The sequence below is a fragment of the Etheostoma cragini genome, chromosome 10, assembly GCF_013103735.1.
Source record: "Etheostoma cragini isolate CJK2018 chromosome 10, CSU_Ecrag_1.0, whole genome shotgun sequence".
In the NCBI taxonomy this organism is placed as follows: Eukaryota; Metazoa; Chordata; class Actinopteri; order Perciformes; family Percidae; genus Etheostoma; species Etheostoma cragini.
Genome location: NC_048416.1, coordinates 3,632,534 through 3,643,810, shown reverse-complemented (window position 1 = coordinate 3,643,810; position 11,277 = coordinate 3,632,534). Strand labels below are relative to the sequence as shown.

At 41.0% G+C, this 11,277-nt stretch overlaps 1 protein-coding gene and 1 long non-coding RNA gene across 6 annotated transcripts in view; one reads left to right on the top strand and one right to left on the bottom strand.

The window, feature by feature from the left end:
* Nucleotides 1-11,277, top strand: part of il1rapl2 (interleukin 1 receptor accessory protein-like 2) — a 464,615-nt gene that overhangs the window by 334,281 nt on the left and 119,057 nt on the right. The window lies entirely within an intron of this gene.
* On the bottom strand, nucleotides 1,814-11,090 carry LOC117951299. The gene is made up of 3 exons (XR_004658138.1): nucleotides 10,964-11,090; nucleotides 9,777-9,779; nucleotides 1,814-1,824 (listed from the first exon to the last, which is right to left on the bottom strand). It is a non-coding gene; the product is annotated as an uncharacterized LOC117951299 (long non-coding RNA).

Sequence of the window (11,277 nt, the reverse complement as noted above, 5' to 3'; positions counted from 1 at the left end):
TGGAAAATGGCTGCAATGAAACAAAGAGTGAAAAATTTAAAGGGGTCTGAATACTTTCCGTACCCACTGTATAATAAAAAGCAGTATTACAGAACAGACAGAACTTCACATCAGGACGTTAGATTTTCTGTAATAGCACGAGTGCAAAACAAACGTAAATTCATATTAATGACCACTACCTGCACTTTATTTAATTCACAAGAATAAACATTCTTTCTATAGCCGGCACTGCAAACTCCGTCAAATAAATCACTTACATATTTACCCCAATTATGTAAATGGCCAACAACAGCCTGCTTGTGCTACTTTTGCAATGTTCTGCTTTGTTAAACAAAGGGAGAGGAATCTCATGTTTGGGCTGTGTTGAATAAAGAGCTGGAGTCAAGACACGCATGATCTTGCTTAGGGGAGAGAGGTTAGCTCGGCTCGGTCCAAAGATAGCAGATAGCCTGCTAACGTGTCTCATTTGTTTAATGTGCACAAACCAAAAAAAATGTATAAACAGCAATACTATGGTGGTGAAGGTAAAAGCAAATGGCTCTGTCCTACTGCAGCTATTTTGACAGGTGTAATTAACTACATTAATAATGAATGGTGTTCCAGTTCCAGGCCCGGATCACTGTCAGGGCTTACTGGGACACCTACATCCTGTGAAACAGAGCCAGCACTAATGTTTGGAGTAACACCTGTGCTTTGCCTGCTCGGAAAAGTTAAAAAGTCAGCTGTGAACAGGGCCATCGTCTGCCTCTTCTCAGAGACCGATTGGCCAGAAAGGGGAACACTAGTCTCTATCGACCATGTTTCATGTACGGTACACGGTACGTACGTTGGCGCTGAAGGTTTTACCGGATGTCCCTCACCTTTGGCCAGATGTCCATCACCTTCCACTTTCTTTGTGTTGGCGTTCTAAACTCCGGTCGATTCTGGAAAAACGAGCTGCAACCGACAATCAAATTTTTTTTTGGGGTAACATTTTTATTACACGCGGTTATCTACCAATTGGAAGGTTGATGGTTTGAGTCCTGGCCCTGCGGTCCTATTTCAAAGTGTCCTTGGGCAAGACACTGAACCCCGATCGCTGAGTGTTTATCTGATGAGGATAATAATAAACCCGAGGATGTTTTTCTCCCAACCCGGAATGTTGTGTAGGGCAAAACGGGACTAGGGCAACACTGAAATACCATGGATATCAATCAATCGATCCAGTCAATTTATTTATTTATCACATGAAATCATATATAATGCTGTTTATGAAATGGAATGTCCGTTGCTTTAATGTGATAGATTCTTGTCATCAGTCATAATGCTCCTCATTGTTAGGACATCACATCCTCGTAGTTTATCCGCTGCCTACGCTCACCTTACATCTTTTCTCTCCATTCTCTGTTCCTTTTTCCATTCTCTGTTCCTTTTTACTTTCTTCTAAAGTCCTGTCCATTTTTGTACAATTTCATACTTACCCTGACTTCTTTCTTTCTGTCTTTCCTGATGTTACCTCTTTATATTCATCTTCAACACAACTCGTCTTAGTTCTCCCTTTTCCTCCTCTCCTTACAGCTATAAAAAAGGTTTTGTCTTCATGAGAGTTTGAATTTTGTCTTCAGAAAAAATCGGCCTCACTGTCTCATCTCCAAGCCACCTAAAGATTTTGGATGTTGCCAGTTATGGCGGTACCAGGTGGTTTGTTTTTTTGAGGCTATATTCCTCTTTATCATCAATGGAGTTTGTTCCTACTTTGATTCATGTTACTGTCTTTATGGTTTGTGTTTGAACTTGGAACAGAAATAGTGCATTCACTTTTTAGAGTATTTTTTGTATCCAAAACTGCAAACTTTTGAAATTTTACCGAAGATTACCGAAGTCATAGTTATAAAGTGCGTTTCCACCCACCTGTTTACGTGCATTTTCGTTTTGTGCTTAAAATATAGTACAAATATTTTTATGCTCGGGTGGGGTGCAGAAGGTGGTGTTTCAATAAAATCAGAATGTGACAAAGCACAATAGAAACAGACAATTATAACAAAGTACCTGAATTTGTGAATGACATTTGGATAGAAACTTGTTTCAGCTGGGTGTACTCATACAATTAGTGAGTGTTAATTGAGTTCTAATTGTGTGTGCGATTGTGTGTGTGTGCACGCTAGATGGAGAGAGGTTGCCTTTTGTTTGGGGTCATAAATCATAGTGTCAAACATGTCTCTCCCCCTCTTTCTAATAGCGTTTACTCGCACAAACTAATTTATTTGTAAATATCACAATAATTAGAAGTCACGGAGCATATAATAACTCAATTATCTGATAATGGAAGTTTTCTTTCTTTGCATCCACTCCTCCTCCTCAGGTTTGCTGAGTGTGCAGGTTCAGTCTAAACACCAATTTGCTTCACCACAGCTTTCTACTGATAATGGACAGCTACAGTCGCACAATTAAAGGTTAAGTGCTTTTGCTCAACAATTGAAACTGCAGTGGGTGACTCGCGATCAGTGTCTGACATGGCTGTGTGTTACTTGCACTTCAGGTTAACACTGCACAGAGGAGGATGAGGTAAAGAAGAGGTGTGATGGGAAACTTAAGCAGAGAAAATGGTAAACAGAAAGTGGAGAGAAACATAATGCAGAGCAAAAGAGAACACAAATGGGAGGGAAGAGTGGTAACAGTGCGACACAACTGAAACAAAATGCATTATAAAGCATGTCAGTGTAACCTTTTAGCGACCTGAATATCTTGAGTGTGGAACATAATCTGACTGGGAGTCATTTTTATCTTTTTAAAGCATAAGAGGACAGTGGGATTTTCTGAGAAGGTAATTTCCACTTCAGCCAGGCAAATTCATCACAAGTGTGTGTGTGTGTGTGTGTGTGTATGGTTTCATCCCTGTGCATCCATTTGTCTTGGTATTTTACTGCCATTCCGTTCCCTACCACTCCATCTGCCTCCTCTGTCCTTGTGTCATTCACTCAGATATTTCACCTGTGTTTTATTTTACTCTGGCGATGTCTCTAACTGACTTTTCGTTGCCTTTGAACATACTGTACAGACACATTTAACCTATTTTGCTCTTTGGGGAGGCCATTCCTAAACTTTCTCCAGCTACTTCAGTGTTAGGCAATCTTCTCTGCTATTATTCAGAATGTTTCCTGGAGTTATGCCTCCACAGACCTTGTCCAGCTGTTCCTGGGACTTCCTGGCTTTCTTTGCCCTTGTGCGGTCCAGGTTAAGGCCTGTCTGGTCGGGCTCGGACGAGGTTTCCTCAGGGTATGCCCAATACAGCCCCTTTCCCTGCGATTCCTGCATTAAAGCTGAGATTTGACTGCCCCAGATGTGTGCAGATGTTCACGTACTGCCAAATTTTGTGTTGCAACTGCTCATGTATGCAACGCGTCCTCCCAGTGAATAGTATAAACAGACCTGAATAAACTAAAATAATTTAAGGTGCATTGGTCCACTATAGAAACACACATGTACAGCCCTTTATATATTGCCCTTAGTAACTGACTTTAATAAAGCAAATTGGCAGCTTTATCAGCCTTTTCTAATTATCTCAACCACTGCAGTAATATATTCATCAAACGTCTATCAACAATATGAGCAGCAGTCTTCACAAAGCAATATACCAGTAACGACAGTCACATGGATATATTTTTTTATAATAGTCACAATGTTAAAATATTAACAATATTTAACTGAACAACAACATGCACCTGTTGCATGTTAATGCAGGCTGATAACAATAAGGTTAACCCACTGCTGAGTGAACAGAAAAGGCTCCAGGATGAATAAATCCTGGCTGTTAGCCTGGTTGGGTCCAGGCTAGCTGTATAGAGTAAATCTCCATGGTAACTTAGGTGCCTCTGCTTTTGTGCAACCAAGTCTAGGCTAAATCCATCCAGGATAACTGGAATATCATGGCTTAATCCCTTATCGTGTTTTGTGCAATAGTGCTCTGGTGTGCTATTGGCTGGTTTAATACAAAGACGACAGAGAAGCAACCAACCAGCTTCTTGTTTACATTCAACATAGCGGCCATTAAATGCCACTGAAGTGCAGCAACCCACAGCTGTCGCGTTTATTTCACCAAAATTGTTGGTCTGATTGGTTGAAGGACTTAACAATTGCGCACAGAATCATTTGCGCGATGCCCGTTGGTCTCGCCTCTTGTGCGGAGAAAAGACAGAGCACACCCCCCAGACCAACGCTCAATCTAAAATCTATTGAGCTTGGCTTGGTCTGGTGATAGCCAGACTACACCTTAACATCTACGTCGGCAATTCCCGTTGTCTGCAAAATGTGTGTACGCATGGTCAGAGTTTGTGTGGAGGCCGCACATTCTCCCGTCAAGATTGTTTTTTATAAATCACAACCTCTGCGTGGGACGTGGTAAACGCACATTTGAAAATTAAAACGCAGGTCTTTCGCTGTTAAATGCCAACTTACAGTATGTTCACCACCTAGTTGCTGATGGGGTTTTTCTGTACATATGTGCTGGTGCAGCTCGTCAGCCCAGCACAGCTGTCAGTCTATCCAACAATTTGGTCTAGACGGAGATTTACTTATTCCATGGCGATTTAACCAAATCCTGTGCTTATCTACAATAAAAATAGAAACCTAGCAAATTGAAACCAGTGATGTAATGTATTTAGTAGATCCATACTTCCCAAAGGTTCTGGATACTCATGCGGAAAACAAACCACAGTGTCAATTCACAAAGCATCCAATAATGGTACCAACAGTATCCCAGTCTCGATGTGTTGTTTGTTCCTGGTAACCCTTTAGTATGGTGGTGTGTAATGACAACAGCAGCCTTGAGAGAACTTTAGGTTTTGGTGTTACCAAACTATCGTCTTTAACAGTCAACAGCAGGATTACCTTGAGCGTTTAAGCCTGTGTTGACACACTTCACACATATAATTGAACATGTTGACACACTTAATGAAGACTACGTGGAAAGTCTCTCCTTGTATACTTTTAATCAGCACTAAAAGGCCCCCAAGAAGTCCGCAATTCAGTGTAAAGGAAGCAGTAGCCCACTGATATGAGGACGTGATTTCTGGCAACTGTGGCAAAACATGTTCAACATGCAGCATGTTTTTGTTGTTTCCAGAAAAATGTCCTTAAGTTTTAAGTACTCTGTGTTAAGAGAAAGGAAAGGGACAGAAACGCCAAGAGAGACAGAGGACGATACAGAATGTGACACAGGTCGTTACACTGGACTTAATGAAGCCTGTTTTCCTTGGTAAAAATCCATTTAATTAACCGCTGCTACACAACACGTGGCACGGTTTGCTCGTGAGACGCACACATACAGTAACCCACCCTCCACCCAGCTGGTCCATAGCCTGTGTCCATGGAGTGAGACACTACCTTAGATGATAATGTGATTAATGAGTTGCCAATTAATTATAGACAATTACAAATACCTCTTACTACCTTTTTTCCTTTTTCTAATTATCTCTACGTCTGATGCTGTCTCTTCTTACTACAGTGTAGACAGTATAGAAGGCCCTTGCCTAGATAAAATATTTCCATAAAAGTGACAATTAATGTTGGACAACTTAAAATGACTTTCAAACCAGCTGCCCCTAAAGTTGGAGACAGACGCCTGCAGAGAAAAATCTTGCTGATTATGTCTTATTATTGCAATGAAATGAGCTGGGTTGACCATGGAGATGCAAGAAATATGCAATAGTCCAGAACACGGGACCTTCTTCCTGTATTTACTTTCTTGCTCCCGCCCCAGAAACATCTGACCAATAAGCGGAGTGAACAATGATTGATTTGTGATAACAGATTTGGTACACTTGGACAGTACGCCTCCTCCAACAGCGGTGCTATCCATTGTCTATTTCTTTATAGATACATGAATCTTAAACAGAGGGCCACAGAGTAGGCTTGGTATCCCTAAGATCGCTCGTGGGGCTGGGCCGGGCCTGAACACGTCCTGTGGAGACTGGTTACTGAAGCTGCTGCTCTGGTAACCTACTGCTTTCACAGTTGTTGTCTGGTAGCTAAGCAAACTGTCTCGCATCTCTGGTGAGGCAATCATAAGAGGCCAGAGCTGGAAGAGCACATCATATGTTCAGAGACCCAAAATGGGAGCATTGTAATTGAAAAACAAAGAGTTGAGGAAAGGGTTACATGGTAACCAGGGTGGCCGCGGGTTCTTTAAAAAGTCTTAAACCACTTTTCCTAAAAAATAAGGCCTTAAAATGTATTAAATTGTCTTACATTCAGATTGGATAGGTCTTAAATATGTTTGTGACATATCATTGCGATAATGCAGGCAATCTGTTGTCAAATTTTTTGTAGGCTTTGCGCTGTGTTGTCGCGCAACATAAGCCCTTTTGTACATGTCCTATCCCCTGACCAATCGGCTATCCTAACCTTAACCACTCAAGGTCAAATGCCTAACTCCAACCAATCAAGCTGCTTTGTGGGCGGGTCTTGGCATGGCCATCGTCAGGGAGATTCGTAATTTCGCCGCATACAGGTAATAAAGCAATGGTTGATAGCCACCTAGAAACATGGGGTAAGGCCAGTTTAGTGACAAATGGCTTAAAACCGAGTATTGTGGGTTAAGTTCGGTTCCTGGAAATGCTTATGAAGAGAACTGCGTTATGTGTCGGAAGATTTTCAAACTTGGGACAATGGGGATCAGAGCGGCGGAATCGCACGTACAAAGTAAAAAACAGACTATGTAAAGGCACGCCAGCAACCCGCCATTGCTAGTTTCTGCTCCACCATTTCCACCGCTGGCAACAATGTCAACGCTACGCTAGATGTTACAACTGGAAATCCACAGCCAACAATTCCAGCTAATATACGATCAATTTGTGGCCCTATGCCAACACTCCGAGCGGAGGTGACAAGCCACAATTCATAAAGGTCAAATGACGTTGTTTCTCGATTCTGGGCTTATGCAGTGCGTTTGTAAATATGTTCAAGACATATTTACAAACACACACACATGCAAGTCCACAACTGGACTTGCATGTGTGTGTGTTGTTATAAATTGGTAAGTACAATCTTTTGGAAGCTTTCTCAAGTGCCAAGTCATTGTTTTGTTTATTATATTAGAAGGATTGTTTACCAAGTATATTCACAAAAGCTCAGGTGTAGACATCAGAACTTGAACAAAAATTGATCGCATGGAGACATGAGAACATACACATTGATATATACACACACACACACACACACACACACACACACACAAACTCAGTTTCTCCGCACACACATTCTCACACCCCAAAACACTCTTGCACACTCTGCTGTCTACTCTCTGTCCATGATGAGTCCTCCACAAACTGCAACCCATGTCTGTTACACACACAAATATTTTTAAAATGTTGTAACAAAAAGAATTTAGGACAGCAACCGATTGTTATCATTTTACCATACTGTTAATTTTGTGTTTACTTGGAAGGATTACTGTATATTTTCACTTTGTATTTCCATCGTAAGGTTGGTCTTAAATTTCCTTTAGAACTGGTATTAAAAAGTCTTGAAGTCGTAAATTTAACTTGTTTATTCCTGTAGCCACCCTGGTAACAGCCGTCAAAGATGCTGACACGTCTTTGACAGCACAGTCAATGTGTATTATTACTGGGAGAACAAAACAGACCAAGATGAATAGAAACCAATCACACTCCCTGCTGATCTAGGCCCTGTCCAGGCACAACCACGCAGATATGTAATTACTCACACACAAAGTGCATGAGCCCTGCTGTAATGTTTGCTGCAAGACATGTTGTTCTTTGATTTAGTATAATCATGCTACTTGTACAACCAGTTCAGATGCTCTCTTTCTCTCTCTCTCTCTCTCTCTCTCTCTCTCTCTCTCTTTCTCTCTCCCTCTTTCCGTCTCTCTTGTGCTCTCTCTCTCTCCATCGAGCTTTCCCTCTCACCAGTGCTTGTTCCATGACTCAGACCGCATTGTCAAAACAAGGTTGGGGTTAGGATGAGGATGAAGAATGGAAGAAGAATGGCTCCTTGAATATTTAAAGCGAGGCTTAACTGCCTATTGTTGGATTTTGTTTTAGGGTATTTATTTCAGCTACCGTGCGTCAAATTATAATATAATCAACTCGTTGGTTCCTTACTGCAATAGGATTTAAAACATGTTAATACTGCGTTCAGTGGAAGAAGTATTCAGATCATTTACCTAAGTAAAATTACTAATACCACACTCTGAAAATACTGTTACAAGTAAAAGACCTGCATTGAAAATGCTACTTACGTAAAAGTATGCACGTATCATCAGGAAAATGTACAACAAGTATTAAAAGTAAAATGCAGAAAAATCCTTACATTTAAAAAATTGGAAACAATCACAACAGTTCTATCAATCCACTGTTTAATCGTCTAATCATTTTAGCTGGACTTGTAGGATGTTATATTATATAAAATTAATCCAGTGGAGTAAAAAGTACAATATTTATCTGAAATGTGGCATGACAAGAAAAGACTCAAGCAAAGTACAAATACCTAGAATTTGTATTTAAGAACCGTACTTTATTAGTACAGATTAAATTCAATTAAGTAAGTAATTTTGAAAAGGCTAAACATAAGACATTGAGTTTCTGGTGATGTCTTCAGGTTGGTCTACCTGCATCTGTTACGTGTTACTTTACGTGTTTCTCATTCATATTGCACAACTAGTTGGGTAAAGTTGTTGGGAAAATGTACTGGGAACCAAGCAATTGGCCCATACTGCCGCTTGAAAAGAGCACTGCACTAGTATTAATAAATGAAGTTTGGTGGCATCATGTCTCTTCTGTATTAGCAGAGCAGGATGAGAAAGAAGACATCATACATTATTGGTTGGTGTGTTAGAGGCTGTGTCAGTCATGACCAATTGCATTCATTATTACTTTTCATCCCTCTAATGATGTCTCCTTTAAAGTTGAATTTAGTTTTTTCATCTTCTCCATGCATTATAGCAAGCTGTCCTCATGAGCTGTTTGTACACATAGCTACGAAAAGTAGTGTGCTGTAATTTGTATGTATTCCAGGTATTAAATACTGTAAGCCCCACATTGACTTTTGCTGTAAGGCAGTGCCCTCTAACGTCCGTGGTAATTTTGACAGGAGCACCTACAATAGTGGTTCACTCCATTTGAACAGGGAAGTCAGAGTTTACAAGTTGCCAGTTTGAAATTTGAACTTGAACGCCCCCAAAATTGGGATATCGGTTTCGGAAGCTCTGAGAACCTTACCAACCCGGACCAAAGTCAACCTCAAAATCCTTCACGGCTGGTCCGTGCATCAAAATAATATACAGTTTCTTAGCACTTCTCTTGTGTTTGGGTCTCATTAAACCAGATGTTCACACAGTGCTGTCAACCAATGGGACTATCTGGTGGCATGTTGCTCTGGTGTACAGACCAAATACAGCCTATTGCATTGTTATCAACTGGTATTGCTAACAAGGGTTCACTTGGCTAGAGCAAATCTCACTGTGTAATTATTAACTTTGGATTGCAGCCAACTTGAGTGTGACTTCGTTCCCAGCGCCGGTTTCTGACTTCTGAGGTAGACTGAACGCAGCATAAGAGCACAAAAATGTGCATACGGAAGAGGTCGGGTTGGTGGATTGATCCCAAACCCAAAGACCATCATCCGTAGAAGCGATGTTCATGTCCGGGACTTTTGCACACATTGAAAGGTACATTGGTTCCATTAGGAACTTAGACTTGTGTTACCACCATAGACTGTTAATATAAATGGACAAAGCATCTGGTTTGGCAAAGTGCTACAAATGTCTGTGAGAAAGTGACCCACTTCTCACTGGATTCATTACCTCAGTAAACATTTTCACAATGAGTTTATGGTCTCACTCACTAATTATTTTTGTTAACCTTTATTTATCCAGGTAAGTCGATTGAGAACAAATTCTCATTTGCAACGATGACCTGTCACATTCATGTGCCACTTGAGCGGTTGGGGTTAAGGGCCTTGAGGGAGGGACAAGTGCTGCTCTTTCACTTTCCCCACCCAGAGTTTCACCTGATGTTGTAACCATGGATGTATGTGTGTATACGTCCTTCGTGACATGAAATGGAATGTGTGTGTAAGCAGTGAATGTTATTTGTCTTTGTCACTTCTCAGCATGTATTGATCTATGCTCCTTATATTCAAGAGGCAGAGAAAGAGCAATTCGAGCAAAGGTGAACAAAGAGACAGATAAAGAACTGTGTGTGTGTGTGTCTGTGTGTGGATGTTTTATTTTTCGTATGTGTGTGGTTGTCCCACCACCTGCACTCATCCACATCTTCTTTTTCCATCATTATCCCAGGCACAGACAGTGAGAGATTCTGACATCTAGTCAATAAAGTGTCAGCACAATCAACATCAATATGTTTGGACTTTGACGAGCAACTCAAGCAATACAGCAGAAACGGAGACAGCTGTTCATCTGACACGGCTACAGAAATCACTCGTACACCAGCGAGAGTCAGAGTGCAGTGTGTTGCACTTGCTGCATTTTTTTCTGTCAACGTACAGAAAGTTTTCGGCAATCTTTCAAAGACACAAGGAAAAGGGTATGGATGCACACTCGACTTTAGACACCAGCGGCGCAGTGTCTTACTGTATTTCTTTACTTTATAACAGGATTATAACCGTTATAAATCATCTTGTGCTGTGCGTGTGGGCTTAATCGAATCATGAGACTTTAAGCTTTCAAATGGTGTGCCGCATGAGCGTGTTTATGAAGATTTAATTTTTGCAATTCATAAACGTATGTGTGGAGAAAACATTTTCTCTTCATTGGAGAAAACGGTCCCGTCAGCGGGACGGTGTTGGGTAATGAAGTGTTTTAAACCACGGCATTTACATTTAGATATAAGGTCACATGTCTGCCTCCACTAGGGGCACTTATTTATGAAATGGTCGTGTGGGTCGTATTACAGGGTAGGAAGAAATTACCTTTATGGTCGTATGATTTGGAGGACGTCTTATTAACTTAAAGAGATACTTCACCAATTAGCATTAAGCTTTGGATCAGTAAAAACCTGGTAGTATTTTTGAATGACCGTGCTTCCCTCCTTCATATCCCACTGAGACAAGAGATCACTGTATTTTGTGTCTGGAAAAAAAGGCAGATGGCGCAAAAATTATAATTTTGCATCATCAGAGGCATTTTTGCCCAGGGACTGTGGACTACAAGCCAGCTAGTTCTCTATGTTTTCAACCTGCCCATAGGAGGTTGTACCCAATGCGAGCCGAAGCAAGTTGAGTGTCAGCCATCTTGGAGCTAAGCTACACCTCTCTATTTTC